Raw genomic sequence first — 17,158 nt, forward strand, 5'->3', positions numbered from 1 at the left:
AAGAGCCCACTTGGTAATCTACCCAACTGTGGCTGAGCTGGTACCTGGGCTGGAAGACAAAGTCCCTCTTACTCTTCCCTCTCCCTTTCTCAAGCAGAAAGAATCCCTCCTCCTAGCTGGGAATCTGATGGGTTACACCTGAAGCCAGAATGTCTCTGATTCTCACCCAAGGCCCAGGGTGAGTACTGCCTGGGAACCACTGCTAATTATTCAGGGGCCAGGGGCTCTTTAGTCAGCAGGTAATAAATTCTGCCAGGACTGCTTTATTCCCTTCAAGTCAGTAGGTTCCCTCCTGGACAAGGGTGTGTCTAGAAGCATTGTCCAGGAGTGAGGGACTGGAATGGGGCCTTAGGCGTCTGCCTTCAGCTCAATCGTACTGTGGTTAAGCTGTTGGCCAAGTTGCAAGACAAAGTCCTCTTTACTCTTCCCTCTTCTCTCCTCAAGTGGAGGGAAGGAATCTCTTCAAGAGCTGTGAGCTACTCTGCTTGGGTTTGGGGTAGGGATGGCACAAGGATTCCCTTGGCCACCCAGGCTGGTGCCTCACTTATTCACATGCTCCCCAAATACACAGGCTCTCAGTCTAGCACAGCACCAGGACTTGCCCAGGGATTGCATTCCTTGTTCCTTCAATTCCCTTTTAAGTTTATTTAGAACTCCAGAGCTCTTTATCCCATGATGGCAAGGCTTGCCAGATCTCAGGTTCCAACGACTGAGATGAGTAATTTTCCTCTGGCTATGGATGGTCTAAATGCTTCGTTCATAGGCACTGCCTGAATTCTGCCCACTGTTGCTTTCCACTGTGATAGGAAGCACTGAATTTCAATATAAAGTCCGGCAGTCTCTGTGCTCTCCCTTTCCCAAGCATACAGATTTTTTCTCCATGTCATGTGGCAATGCTGGGGAATGGGGGGGTGGCACTGGTAAATCAAGACTGTCTTTTCTATCCTCTTCAGGGCCTCTTTTAATGATAAGAGGTTGAAACATTGTACTGTAAGTCCTCACCTGATTTTTACATCTCATATGCTTTTTTGTGTGTGGATAGTTGCTCATTTGGGCGTTCCTGTAGGAAGGATGATCAATGAAAGCTATTTGGTCATTTTGCTCCATCTCCCAAAAAAAATGAGACATTTTTGCTAACTCATAATATACTCTGAGTGTGCTGTCTTGATCTCTGCCTTAACTGAGTAGCATCATTAAAATCACTCTAGATGAAAATAGTATTTGTAGTTGAACCAGGATAGATAATCATTTTCATGTGTAAACATTTGGAAGCATTCCCACAATGTATTATAATCTGAAGATTGTTGCATATAGAAGTGTGATGCATGGAACATCACTAGGTGGTAAATAATAACACTGTTGAATATTTCCAGAATGGCTGGATTTGAAGAGTTGGCTTCAAATTGAGGGAAATGCTTATCTTTTCCAAATGGCAATTTGATAGTGGAAAACTAAAAGGAGAGTAAGTGGGGAGCAGAAATAAAAACAGGCATCTCCTACCTCTATCATTGCCCACAATAAACCTTTCACTGTAAGTGTAATGGTGAACTCAAAAAATTTTCCAATACTTCAGTAACTGATCCAGTCATTTGAAGTGGCTGTGAATTATTTCAAGAAAAGAATGGTGTGTTAATCTGATCATGAGACATTATTCTTCTTGCATTGACGTACTTAAAAAGCATATTGGAAACAAACTTCTCTGCTTCAATAACAGCAGGCAGTAAAAAGAGAAAAAAACTTAACACACTTGAAAAGGCTACCTTTTGAAACCACACATGGCTTGCATAAGGATAAAAAATCACTCTGAACATATCATATCCTGTCATCCCAGGTGAACACCCATCTTCTCTTTTCCGTTCTTTTCTATTGTTTACCTTAACTTGGTAGCCTCTAAATCTTTTAATTTTGAAACTCAAAACAAACAACACGTGGAGTTATTTTGTTGTGTAATGAGTAAGAGGAGAGCAAGAACTCTCCTGCTGATTAAAGTGAAAGCAAAAGGATCACGGAGAAAAGAATAGAAGCCTAGTGTTGTATCGGGGTGGTTTCAGTGACCAGGAGTCTTGAACAAGGGTGGAGAAATGAGTTAATATCTGGCAGAGAAAATTGAGTGGTCTGGGAGAAATAAATATATAGAGATATTAAGATGAGGTAAACCCTCCAGTTCTGGGAAACAATCAGTGTTGTTGAGGATAAACCCATCACTCTTGGCTCTGTACAAAAACCTGAACTTGTTCTCTATCAATTGTCAGCTTTTTTTTTTTAATTTACAGAACAAAACCCTATGTCCCATCTTTGTCTTCTCCTCTATTGCCCCCACTTCCCACCCACAAGCTGGGCTCAAGCATAAATGTTTTCCTTTTTCTTTTTATTTTTTATTAATAGTGAAGATTTTGAGGGATATACTCCACATACTTTACAGAAGAGTGGCAAAAACAAAAGAAGCAACAGCAATGCCTCCCAGTGAGCTATTGCTTCATAACTATGTATAATACCTTTTTGGAAAAAAATGGTAATGCTGATTTCTCTGGAATGCATTTTTGTCGGTATGTCTTCTTCATGGAGGAAAAAACTGAGAGATAAGCTGGTTTTACAACAACTTCTATTTCTTGAATAAAGCATTCACTTCTTCCAATTTTCTGAAGGAAATTATGATTTTCATTGTGTTTGTATGGAGTGTTATGATGTCTCAACAGTTGAATATAACAACTCAAATATCATTAAATAGAACACATGATCCAAAGTTAACCTTTCAGTGTCCCTTGTCACAAACAAAAGTAAACGACAGCATTAAACCCACACTACAGAGAACAATACTTATGGAAAATTCAGTATATGCCAGGTACTGTGCCAAGTGCTTTAAATGGATGCTCTCATTTAGTCCTGGCAATGACTACTGGAAGAGTACACCTTTACTTCCATTTTAAAGGTAGGGAGACAAAAACCCAGAGAGGCTAAGGAATTTGTCAAAAGTTAACCACCAGCAAGTAGTGGAATTGAGATTTGAATAAAGGTATTATTTCAAAACCTTTGCTTTAAACCACTGCATTAAATTATTTTCAGTAAAGAAGTTGGCAAGATTTTGAATGTCAAGGAATTTTATGAAATTATACAAAATAAAACATTCAGAAGGAAGAATGTTATCTGCCTAGCTTGAATCTCCAGCTTCTACTTTAAAAAGGGTGCTTTTCATTCATTTTGGTATTTCAGACACTAAAACTACCCTCCAACTATAATAATGAATATTTACTTACAGTTCAGTATTGACCTTATATTACCTTTGGATTTGGAAAAATTGTCAGTTTTAGTCTACCATTTCTGACTTTTTGTCAGTCACTTCATCCCAGATTGAAGACTTAATTACTTTATCTTAACTTCTGAATGCTATTTCTGTGATAATTTAAATTATTGTTATTTAAAGTTTCTGCAATTTAATTACAAAAGAAATGCTTGATTTACAAATTGATTTTGTTCCAAAAGGTTTATGTGTAGGTCAATTAGAAATTTGGAACATAGTCATTCTTATAAGCGAAGTTTCAAATGAGACTTTGAGTCCCAGGCCAGTCATAAAAACCTTAAAAATTCATAATGAAAGCTGAACTACAGTACTTGTGTTATTACCCTAAGTTCCAAGTCATCAGAGCAGATCAGCAATTGTTCAAAAAAAGTTAGAGTACAGGAGAAAGACAGATTTAATTAAATGCAAATATTTAATAGAAGTTCTTTATTTATAATAAAAAACAACACATAATAAACAACCTAAAGAATATTTTAGATGTTCACATTATAAAACTGTTCAGTAAGTGTGATTGACTGAGTCAATAAATGGAGACATCTGCATCCAATATATTACCCCTGAGGGAGTGGGATAAGAGAGGAGCATTTGCAATAACATGAATCGAGGAATAAACTTTGTGAGAAGATCAGCCACAGTGGCCAGTATGGTATGCATACTTAATTCCACAGGTTCCTTATATACACCAGTGGTCTCCAAAATGTGGTATGCACTTTCCAGCAAGTGTGTAATGCAATACAAATGCAATACACTGGAGTAAAAGAGGAAATCTTTATATATTTTATTTACATATATATTTAATATAAGATAGAAAGGAATTAAGCCCACTTGATATTTAATACTCTGAACCTGAAATCCACATTTGGTCCAGATGGTTTTCTGCCGTGTATTATGTTTGAGATATTGAGGGAAGAGTGGGAGCTACCAGTGGTGTTCTTTTAAAAAATAAATTAAAAAATAAATTATTTTTATTAAAATATACTCAGAGGGCACAAGTCATCAGCATAGATCTTGGTGATTAGTACAAAGTGAGCACATCCAGAATAAAAGGAATCTCACCAGCAGCTCTGCAGCCTCCTCAGGTGCCTTCCCACTGCTGGGTCTCTCCTCTCCCAACAAAGGTAAACATTCTTCTGACTTCTGTCACCACAGCTTAGTTTTGCCTGTTTTTAAACTTGATATATATAAATGGAAGCCTACAGTCCAAACTCATTCATATCTAATTCCTTTTGCTCAACATTATGCTTGTGAGACATCTTTCAAGTCGATGTAAGTATTTTGTTCATTTTAATGACAATATATTATTCCATGGTGGAAATATGTCACAATTTATTTGTTTGTTGTAATACTACTAGAAATTTATACTGTTTCCAATTTGGAGGTTTTAGAAATAATGCTATTCTCAACATTTTTTATACATGTCTTTGATTAATATATGCATGTATTCCTGCTAAGTATATATTTTAGGTGGGATTACTAGGTTCTGGGGAACATACATGTTCTGTTTTCCAAAATGATTATTCCAATTTACATTCCTACCGGCAGTTCATGAGTGCTCCACTTGATTCATATACTCGCCAAAATTTATTATTATTATCTTGTTTTAGCTATTCTGGTGAATATGCTATAATATGTACTGGTGGTTTCAATTTGCATTTTCCAATGAGGTTGATTATGTTTTCACATATTTATTGGCCATTTGGAAATCCTTTTCTATGAAACATTTTTAAGATCTTTTGCTCATTTATAGATGGATTATCTATTTTCATATTGATTTGTAATCATTCTTTACATATTCTGGATATAAGTCCTTTGTCAGTCTTTTTTTTTTCAGATAAATGTATTACAAATACCTTTTTCTACTTGATGGCTTGCCTTTTTCATTTTCTTGTTGGTATGTTTTGATAAAAAGATGTTCTTAATATTAATTAACAACATCTTATTTTATGATTAGTGATTGTTTTACATGCTCTGTTTAACAAATTTTTGTCTACTCTCATGATGGTGAAGATATTCTCTCTTTATATTATCAAAAAGCCTTCTGGTTTTCATTTCACATTTATATCTACCTGGGATTTTTATTTTGTATAGTCAAGCTTTGTTTTTTCTATAAGACTGCTTAGTAAACCCAGTACCATTTCTTGAAAAAACCATTTGTATTCCCTTATTGTGTGTCCTTTTTTGTGTGTATTTGCTTCTATCATTTTTGAACACATTACACTTTATATGTGCCCAATCAAAAGGACTTATGGATTCATTTACTTAAAGAGTAAAATACTATAATATTTCACAACAAGATGTAGATGATCAGAAAAATCTTTGTTTATTAGTCATTTCATGGCAAAATTCTTAAAGATAAATCAAAAATTTATTTTACGAAAAAAAGTTGTTTCAATTTGCCTACATTTTCCTGTGATGGCCACTGGCTGCCAGTGGTATACTCCAAGAAAGTATTTTTAATAAAATAACCAAACAATATTACTCTTCAAAATGAAGTTGAATTTTAACAAAAATTAAGTAAGTAAATGCTTTTCAAACAAAAACACAGGGATAGTAAATGGATATACATAGAAGGAAATACTTCACTTGTTATATAATTTTTCTGCTGAAATATGTCACAAAAATTCTTTTAAAAATTAAGAATGTAAAACAGCTGGTAAAATAATTTTCTTTGTTTAAAAGTCTTATAAACAAAGAATTTTAGTAATTTTTTATTTCCATAGGTTTTGGGGGAACAGGTGGTACTTGGTTATATGAGTAAGTTATTTAGTAGTGACTTGCGAGATTTTGGTGTACCCATCATTCAAGCACTATACACTGTACCCAGTTTGTAGTCTTTTATCCCTTACCCCCTTTCCACTCTTTCCCCTTGAGTCCCCAAAGTCCACTATGTCATTCTTATGCTTTTGCATCCTCATAGCTTAGCTCCTGCTTATGAGTGAGAACATATGATGTTTGGTTTTCCATTCCTTAGTTGCTTCACTTAGAATAATACTCTCCAATTCCACCTAGGTTGCTGTGAAAGCCATTAATTCATTCCTTTTTATGGCTGAGTAGTATCTCACCATGTATATATACCACAGTTTCTTTATCAACTCATTGACTGATGGGCATTTGGGTTGGTTCCACATTTTTGCAATTGCAAATAAATTTTGAACCACTTGTTTTAATTTGCAACAAGTGGTTCAAAATGTATTTGCAATTGCAAAAATGTGGAACACCTGTCTACTTTCTTTATATATATATTTTATTATACTTTAAGTTCTAGGGTACATGTTCACAACGTGCAGGTTTGTTACATATGTATACATGTGCCATGTTGGTGTGCTGCACCCATTAACTCGTCATTTACATTAGGTATATCTCCTAATGCTATCCCTCCCCCGGCCTCCCACCCCACAACAGTCCCCAGTGTGTGATGTTCCCCTTCCCGTGTCCAAGTGTTCTCATTGTTCAATTCCCACCTATGAGTGAGAACATGCGGTGTTTGGTTTTTTGTCCTTGTGATAGTTTGCTGAGAATGATGGTTTCCAGCTTCATCCATGTCCCTACAAAGAACATGAACTCATCATTTTCTATGACTGCATTATATTCCATGGTGTATATGTACCACATTTTCTTAATCCAGTCTATCATTGTTGGACATTTGGGTTGGTTCCAAGTCTTTGCTATTGTGAGTAGTGCCTCAATAAACATACGTGTGCATGTATCTTGAAAGCTGAAACTGGATCCCTTCCTTACACCTTATACAAAAATTAATTCCAGGTGGATTAAAGACTTAAATTTTAGACCTAAAACCATAAAAACTCTAGAAGAAAACCTAGGCAATACCATTCAGGACATAGGCATGGACAAGGACTTCATGTCTAAAACACCAAAAGCAATGGCAACAAAAGCCAAAATTGACAAATGGGATCTAATTAAACTAAAGAGCTTCTGCACAGCAACAGAAACTACCATCAGAGTGAACAGGCAACCTACAGAATGGGAGAACATTTTTGCGATCTACTCATCTGACAAAGGGCTAATATCCATCATCTAAAAAGAACACAAGCAAATTTACAAGAAAAAAATTGACTACTTTCATGAATAACTGAGTAACATCAGAAAATACAAAACGTGTTATATAGTGGCTTAAAACAACACTCATTTATTAACTCACAGTTCTGTAAGTCAGAAGTTCAGCACAATATGCCTGGGATATCACAAAGCTGAAGATGTTGAATGGACTGATTCTTATCTGGATGCTCTGGGGGAAAATCTGCTTCCAAGTTCATTCTGTTGGTGGTGTTTATAGGACTGAGGTCCCTGTTTCTTTGTTGAATGTGACCTGGGGGTTGTACTCAGCTCCAGAGATAGCCTGAATTCCTTTCATATGGTCTCATCCCTCTTGAAGCCAGCAATGGTGCCATGAATTCTTTTCATGCTTTGAGTCTCGGACTTCCTCTTCAACCAGCCAGAGAAATTTCTGTGCTTCTTAAAGTGATGACGTGATCAAGTCTTTCCCTCAAAATAATTTTCTTACTTTAAGATCAACTGATTTGGAATCTTATTACATTTGAAAAATTTCTTTACAGCAATGCCTAAACTAGTGTTGAATTGTATGGATTAGCTAGGAGTGCGAGGTACACTAAGGGCTAAGAATCTTAGGGGGCCATCTTCAAATCCTGCCTACCACAGGGGCAACAAGTTACCACAAAATGTTGATTATTAGAGAATAGTGACTTCCTGTATGTAAGACAAGAAATAAATTTGATAGGGTAAATATAAAATGACTTATAAATTGTGAATGTTTCATTTATTACTCATCCAAATATTGCTGCTGCATCAATATAATATCAATAGGTGGGCAATTTAGTTGTCTTTGATTTTTGTGCCAATGTTTAATATTATAAAAATAATAATTTTATACATATGTTTAATTTTGTAATCATGAAGATACATTTGTCCAGAGAAGGATATTCGACTTAATAATTTGTTTTTCTAATTTATAACTTTTACATGTTTAAATTATGGTATAAGGGGAATCCTGGAAATTGACCTGCTCTTCTCCCAATAAATAAGTCATGCTTTTTTTTTAAGGCTAAGTGATTAAGGTGCTTAAATGTGGGACATTTATAGAACAAGACAATTTGTTCCCTGCTATCCTTTGATTCCCTTAGCTTACTTAAGTGTCTCCAAGCCTGCTAAATAACAGATTTCTTATACACAAAGCATTCCTACAGCAACTCCTGGTGAATTTCTTCTAAGTGATACCCCGGAACCTACCTGTTCTGAACTACAGAATAAATAAAATGCTCCTGCTGAAAAATAGTTTTCCAACTAACTTCTCACTCTTTATATTCAACAATTCCATTGCTGCCACAGTAAGATATGGTCAAGATCTTTGTACAGAACTATCTAGTTGAAGTAATTTTTTACTAGTTTATTGTACTGGCCCTTTTTTCTTCTAAGATTTCCTATTATTATTTTTTCCCAATGAAGCTTTACGTAGCAACATCTCAAGCATTGTCATGAAGTGATATGAACATGTTAAACAGTCTAAGAGAGAGAGTTTCTGCCACAAATTTACCTGAGGTAGCTTCCTTAAGCTATCTCTTTTTTTCCTCCCCCATTACCTATCAGCAGCAGCAGTAATTGTGAGTTGCAGGGATGGGTTCCCTATATGTTCTTTACCACATACAAGTAACTCATCCATATAAGCCTTATAAACCATATATTAAATATTAAATGCACAGTATTTAAGGTTATTTGTCAATGATAGTCCTATTTCCTCTATTTGAGACATTAAAGTTATGATATTTTGGTTAATTAAACTTCCAAAAATTATTAAGGAAGCATGATCTGACCATTACAGATTCGTATACGGCAGCAGAGGACTGAGTCAGGAAATCAAGAATGCATGTTTACCATAAAATTCAATAGCTTGGCCACTGCCTCTGATACATGCCTGTAATTCCACTTAGTGATTATCACATGGCACTGTTTCCAAATATTGTCAGAAATCTTAAACTTCTAATTGCTGATTAGTTGCACACAAGGTCCAAGTCACAACTAATCCATAGCTAAACCTCTGGTATGTTTATCTTTTTCAACCACTCTAAAATTCTGCAAAGTGTTGGTGGTATTTTGCTTACTGTGAGACTTCAAAAACATCTCAACTCCCCTGTGACTGGAATAGGTTGGCACTCAAACTAGAACCTTTTATGTCCAGTGTCCATTATATTAATAATGTTGCCTCAGATCAGTTAGATTTATTGTCTTCAGATACCCAGACCATGTCTTAAATAATTGTACTAAGTAAGATTTTCTATTTAACTAAGTCACATTTCTGCCCAAATGAAGGCAAGTCCTAATCTTGATTACATTTTTAAAGTGTGATTACCTGGGAAAGAGAAAAGAAATAATAACAGAGATGTTATGTTTGTCCTGATGGCCACATGATGAGAAGTTGGGAGGTATTTAAATTTAATATCCATTGGGAATTCACCAAGAAGGCCTGAACTTAGTGCAAGGATGTCTAATTTATGAAACTATTTTGAGGCTTCTGTGAGCAAATGTAGGTCTCTGTGCTCTCCTATCTCCTGGCAAGGGAGGGGTATGCACTTTTGTTTCATTATGTGTTACTTCCTAAATTGTAAGTTATCATTCTGTAAAAGTCTGTAACAAGAAGAAATAATATCCCAGCACACGGAGAGAATAAGCAATTGGATTTCCTTTTCTCACAGGTATGGTCATGACTTAGGTACACGTGGGGACTGAATTAAGATTGAATGTGTTGTATTTTAAGTCGGAGATACAAGATGAAAACAAAAAGCATGCAGTTGTGTCACTAAATTATCTTTCATTTTGGTTAGTAAAGGAAAAAAATATTGAAGATTGTTATGTTAAAGAGACTGAAAACAAAGGGCAAGACTCTGCCTCAGCTCTCTCTGCCTGATGACAGGACATCAGTCCTTGCTTACTGGTGACAGCACTTGCTTATCAGCCCAGAGAAGGCACCAGCAGACACCAGGAGAACTTGGGAATGGATTTTACTATCTCACCACATTTTCCTACCATTTAAAAGACTGAAACTTCTCTCTCTTTTTTCTTGTCACTACATAGGATTTATGGCTCTTTGTTAAAATACCATTAAATTTAAGCAAGGTCCCTGAGTCACTGCTTTGAGAGAGAAATACTTTTGAACTGAGGCCTCTCCTGTGTGATAGAACAGCACACGTTAATAAGCTTATGCTTATTTTTCTTTTGTTAATCTGACTTTTGTTTTCAGGAACATGTCTGAACTAAGAACCTTAATAGGAAAGGAAATGAAATTGTTTCCTTCCCTATACTAGCTAAATATTGGGATATGCCATTACCAAATGTTACAATAATGGCTTACATTTCACTGTGTACCTTAGCAATAGAGGAAAAAGAAGAGAAAAGGAAAATCATAGTTTTTTGTTATTGTTGTTGTTGTTGTTGTTTGTTTTTTAATGGCATCTCCCTCTGTTGCCCAGGCTGGAGTATAGTGGCGTAATCTCAGCTCACAGCAACCTCCGCCTCCCGCGTTCAAGCGATTCTCCTGCCTCAGTCTCCCAAGTGTCTTGGACTACAGATGTGCCCCACCACTTTTGGCTAATTTTTGTATTTTTAATAGAGACGAAGTTTCATCTTGTTGGCCAGGCTGTTCTCAAACTCCTGACCTCAAGTGATCCACCCACCTTTGCCTCCCAAAATGCTGAGATTACAGGCATGAGCCACCGCGCCCAGCTGGAAAATCATACTATCCATCAACATAATTCAATGCAACTTTCTGAGATGATGAAAATGTTTTATATCTACACTGTCCGATATGTTAGTCACTAGCCATGTGTAACTGTTCGGCGCTTGAATTGTGGCTAACTTGATTGAGAAATAAACTTGCAATAAATTTAAATTTATGTTTTTAAAATAGTTTTTATTGTGTGTATTGTGTGTATTCTATAACATGATGTTATAGAATACATATAGATAGTAAAAGTTACTGTAGTGAAGCAAATTAATATGTCCTTCACCTCACAGTAACCCTTTTGTGTGTGGGTGTAGCAAGAGCAGCTAAAACCTACTCATTTATCATGAGTCCCATATACAGTACAATTGTATTACCTATAGTCTTCATATTGTATGTTAGATGGCCACATACAGATAGTGGCTACTGTATTTAGACAGCAGAACTATAGACACAGAAACAGCAACACTCTATTTTGAAATTGAGTTCAGAAGGATACATACTCAGAAATGCCAAAACTTTGGGGTTGATTAATTTCAAACTCTTACCCTATTTTCTGATTCCCAGTAGATAACTAACACTTGTGTTGCAACTTCAAAATTGTCCTTCGATTTATTCTAGTTAATGACTAATAGTACCCTAGCTGTACTTCCCTAATGGATTTTAAAAGCTCCCAGAGAGAAATATGATCTTAAAATGTACCCTTAATATATGGTGGCCCCTTAGACATTTAAATATTTATTACTACAATTTTCTTGGGAAGAACATGCTGTATATCTTTAATAGATAAGGACAATTTAGACCAGAAAAGTATCTAAAAGATACTTTTATATCTTTATAAAAGATAGGAAAATGGTTTACAGTACAGGCTGCACATTCTCTCACCCCGAAGGCCTTGTGTGTATATGCATGTGTATATGGTTAATAACTGTGTGAATCTCAGGCAGGAGACACTTTTCAGGGAACCACAAATCTTTGTCTTTTATGTAGCTTTGGCAAAACTAGGTGACTATACTGGTGCTTAAAGTGACCACTAAAAAATCAAGAGCTTTATGGCAACCTAGGACTCCTGAAATGATATGAACAACTCAGAAAATCACAATAAATATAATTAATAAAATAGTAGATAACATCTATTTATTTTAATTTGAATTGTAACTCATCACCTCTCCTACTAAGGCCCATCTTTCTGTGCAGTTAGGTTAAAAAAAAATTGTGTTTTATTTTGCTCAGTTAAACCAAGTGGCAGGTACTTCTCTGCACTGCCTCTTCTCTCTGCAGCTCTCGGTGCTGCCTGGGGCTGCCACTCACTCTGTGATTACCCCCAGAATCCCAATGCCACTGTTGTTTCATAATCGTGTTGCAATTGTCATAGAGGGAAAGTCTCACTTCTCTATTCCATAATTTCCTATGCCACCACCCAAAAACAAAGGGTTATGGAGTCAGTGAAGATTTCATGATAATTAGAGAAATTTCAGGCTGAAATAATAGCATGGGAGATGATCAGGAAACCGAAGACTAAATGCTAATGTTCGAGAAAAAGAGGAAAAACTTCAGAAAAATCCTGCATGGACTGCTTCGAGTTGCTACCCAGTTTTCATCTGGAATACAATCCCATAAATCCTTTCTAGAGAAGGTGTCCCATTTCAATTTTTTGTCCCTAACCTTGAGGTTGGTGTCAGGTTCCAAATCTTGCTTTCCCTCCCCAAATAGGGGAACTCTCAGGTGCAAATAACCTATAAGGTCACATTGATTTCCTAAAGCCAAAACATTCAGAAAAATCTAGGCTGGCTTTTCATGCCCCAAATCAGATTTTCTTTGTGATTCTACCTTTGCTGTCTTGGGATGCACCCCGTTATTTTACTGGGTTGCTCCTGCCACTAGTTTCTCAAGTGAAAACAAAAAGCAAGTCTCTGCATTAGACATCTGTTCTGGTAGCTCTAAAGCTTGATTGTCTGTGATCATCTGAAACCCTCAGATCAATGGAGAATGATAAAGAGCTATGGGACAACAAAGAAACAAATGGTCAGACAACAATAAAAAGTGACACATCACACAAGAAAAACAAATACGAACAATTAGAACAACATAGATGTCTGGTACAATTTGGTAAAAAAGCAAGATATACCTTACACAAATGTTAAATGAAGGATGGGGTTAGGAGGAGAAGAGATTTTTCCATATTATACTCCACAAATGATGTAAAGTAATGACCTGTATCATCAAGTAGAAGTTTCATTATTATATTTAATATTTTTTATTAAATCAGGGAAAGATAATAAACTAAGAAGCTACTTATATATTTTTAAATATTTGTGAAAAGGTGCTCTAAATTATATTCTTATCTTTCATTTAACTTCTGGTTAATTTCATTGTTTCTGCATCAACTTAATTTATGTGATTATATTACAATATCAGCTAAGTAACTCCAGAACTAAGATGTTGTCTTTTTCCTTACTCTGGCTTATGCTGACATTCAACTATGTAATAGTATAAAAGCGAACCTTTTGAGAAGAAAGAGTCACTTATTTTTCTTGAGACATATTTAACTAATAAACTACTGTTTAGTAATTATTAAACACCTCCCTAAATAATTAAATGATTAAACTATTGTTATATTGATTACTATTACATTAATAATTATTATTATTGTTTATTGTTATAAATTACTAAGTACTGTTTCATTGGGGGCACCTTTGGTAGTTTAATATATTTTTATCAAGTCGATTTTAGTTTAATTTTGTGGTTAGGTCCTCCAGTTCTGGACTTCACCGGCATCACAGACCTATCATCTCGTTTATCACTCTCTCAGCCTGCTCTAGACTAGACATATCATTGAAATGGAAAACAGCTATTGACTCTAAAGTCTTCTGGTTTATTAAGAAACAGACTACTATTTGTATCTTAATCCTGTCCGTAATTATCTGAGATGGAAACCACAGTTAGCCTTTGAACAACATGGGTTTGAACTGCTTGGGGCCACTTATACACAGATTTTCTTCTGCCCCTAGTAACCCTGAGACAGCAAGACCAACCCAACCCCTCTCCTTCCTCCTCCTCCTCCTCCTTCTCTGTCTACTCAATCTGAAGATACAAGGATGAAGATTTTCATGATGATCCACTTCCACTTAATAAATATATTTTTTCTTCCTTGTGGTTTTCTTACAACATTTTCTTTTCTCTAGCTTATTTTAGTGTAAGAATACAGTATATAATACACTACACATAACATATAAAATTGGTGTTAATCTTCTGCTTATGTTATTGGTAAGGCTTCCAGTCAGCAATAAACTAGTAATATTTAAGGTGTGGTGCAATCAAAAATTATATGTGGAGCTGGTGACTAACATCTGTCATCTCAGCAATTGGGGTGGCCAAGGGCAGGAGGATCGCTTGAAGCCAAGAGTTCGAAACCAGCCTGGGCAACATAGTAAGCTCCCCATCTCTACCAAAAATTTGAAAATAAAAATTAGCTAGGTGTGGTGGCCTATAGTCCTGGCTGAGTGGCTACAGACAGGAGGATCACTTGAGGGAGTTCGAGGCTGCAGTGAGATATGATCACGCCACTGCACTCCAGCCTGAGCGACAAAGTAAGACCCAAGTTATATGTGAATTTTCAATTGCCCAAGGAGTCGTTGTTCCTAATCTCTACATTATTCAAGGGTCAACTGTATTTAGTTTCTCTCTGTCCTCATTTGCTCAACAGGAAAAATAGAAAAATTTTCTCTCTTAATTTCAATGTTGATGTGAAAATGTATTTTAAAGAGCAGAATTTGAAACTGATTAAAGCCAGATAATTGTTATTACTTTGAATACTTATAAGAATTTGGCTGTTGCCTAATGAGAAAAAATTTTTTATTATTTTCTTACACAACTCTTTTCTCATAATAGGACAAAAATATGGTTTCAGAATCCCGATTGATGGCTTAGAATTTATTATCTTATAAAAATACTGAGGTAACCTATATTGATGTTATCAGAATTTCTTAACCCATATGAACTCTAGTGGAAAAAAATAATTTCTCACCTACATCACACAGATACGTTTTCCTGATTCTGCTTTCTGGCATACATGCTCGAAAAGGGGCATAGTAAAAATCTCGAGCGATAGAGAATTAAGATTTGATGATGATTCTATCACACATAATAACCAATTCAACAGTTTCATTGAGTGCCAGATATTGCTAAATGCTCTGGAGGATACTATGATGAGTGAGGCAAGACATACTGATGTGAAACTAACATTAGGATAATGTTAAACAGTAACCTGGGACATGGTGCAGTGGCTCATGCCTGTAATCCCAGCAATTTGGGAGGCCAATGCCAGAGGATTGCTTGAGCCCAGGAGTTTAAGGCCGGCCTGGGCTCCATAGGGAGACCCCGTATCTACAAAAATAAAAAATTAGTCGGGTGTGGTGGTGTATGCCTGTGATCCTAGCTACTTGGAAGTCTGAGGCAGTAGAATCGTTTGGGTGAGGTCGAGGCTGCAATGAGCCATGATGGTGCCACTGCACTCCAGCCTGGGTGACAGAGCAAAAGCCTGTCTCAAAACAACAAAACAGGTGAAAGGGATTGAGTTGTTAATTCTTCTGGAGAGTATTGAGGAAGACTTTGAATTAAAAGAATGTGAGATCTGAGTCTTGAAGATGAGTTGAATTTTGAAAAAAGAGTAATAATAAAGGGTTTTCTAGTTCTATATATTATATATAATATGTGTATATAACATGTATATATTTTTGTTGCTTATATATATGCAAAGGAATGAAAATAGCATCTTCATGGAACAATGAGAAATGTAGTGGTTTGAAAATTCAGCAGGTTTATGAAAAACATTTGTGGGGAATAGATTGAAAAAGTAGACTTAGGGTTCAGATTGTGGAATTATTCTGAATGTCATATTACTTTTGGACTTTATTTTATGGGTCATGAAAAAATACTGACATTTTTTAAGTATGAGGACAAGATTTATGGGTGACAAGCAGTTTGTAGTTTAGCAGTTCAGTTAATGCCTGACTGGGTAAGGATGGGGTAGGGAGAGCGAGGATAATCTAAAAGGAGACAGACTGAGCTGATCACTCTGTTAATAAGGAGAAGAAGAAGCATAATTAAGAGGGTTTCAGAGAAATGATCAGTACAACTTGTTGAAATACTGTACATAAGAGAAAAAAGAATCATAGATAACTATGGGACATGATAGATTAGATAGCTTGGGTAAATGGTGATGTCATTTAGTGAGATAAGAAACTAGCAGGAGGAACACATTGGCAAGAGTTCTTAAGTAGTGTTCAGGTGTAGTTATCTAGTAGAAAGTGACTTTTTAAAAATGGAACTGTTCTGGGTGCTGAAAAATCTATGGTATAGCTCTATGACTGGATTTCTGAAGCATAGTACAGACGTAGGTTTCAGAGTAAAGATATAAATAGTAAATTCATTAATTTTTATAAGGTAATATCAAGGTGTTAGCTGGAAATAAAGTAACATTTTTTTCCTGGACAACGATTTTTAAAAATTTCACCTTCAAATCACACCCTCTAAATTGGTGGTTCTCACAGCATGGTCATTAGAGCAGCAGCAATTTGGAAGTTGTTAAAAATATAACATATTATACCCCAACCATTACCTAATACATTAGAAACTGGACATTGAGGGCCCAAATCTGTGTTTTCACAAGCTCATCAAGTGATTCTGATTCATACTTGGTGGCACATTGTAATCACCTGGGAACTTTAAAAATACGGTGATGGCTGGATTCACCTCCAATAATTCTGATGTAATCAGATGTATGGCCTAGGCATCAGGACTGGAAATTTCAGAAGTTTTCCGAGGTAATTGTAATGTGCAAGTAGGGCTAGAACCACTGCATTAAAGATTAACAACAAAAAAACAAAATCAAGAGGACTATTTCTCAAACGTTAAAGTGAAAAACCAACGGGACATTTCTGTTTGTCAAATAAGTTTTATTTTGTTTTTAATTGGCATGTAATAATTGTAGGACTTATGGGTACACTGTGATGTTTATATATATGTGTATGTGTATATATATAAACATATATATACATTGTATCAGGGTAGTAAGCATATCCGTCACCTCAGCCTCTTGTCATTTCTGT

General features: G+C 35.8%; 1 long non-coding RNA gene across 1 annotated transcript in view; it reads left to right on the plus strand.

Annotated features, from left to right (window-relative positions):
* LOC134739381 (uncharacterized) overlaps positions 1–10,862 on the plus strand; it is a 321,981-nt gene extending 311,119 nt beyond the window's left edge. Inside the window, exon 3 of the long non-coding RNA XR_010125977.1 lies at positions 10,798–10,862. This is a non-coding gene — a long non-coding RNA (uncharacterized LOC134739381). The remainder of the gene's footprint in view (positions 1–10,797) is intronic.
* Positions 10,863–17,158: the final 6,296 nt, after the last annotated feature.

The sequence above is a fragment of the Pongo pygmaeus genome, chromosome 3 (assembly GCF_028885625.2).
Source record: "Pongo pygmaeus isolate AG05252 chromosome 3, NHGRI_mPonPyg2-v2.0_pri, whole genome shotgun sequence".
Classification (NCBI taxonomy): Eukaryota; Metazoa; Chordata; class Mammalia; order Primates; family Hominidae; genus Pongo; species Pongo pygmaeus.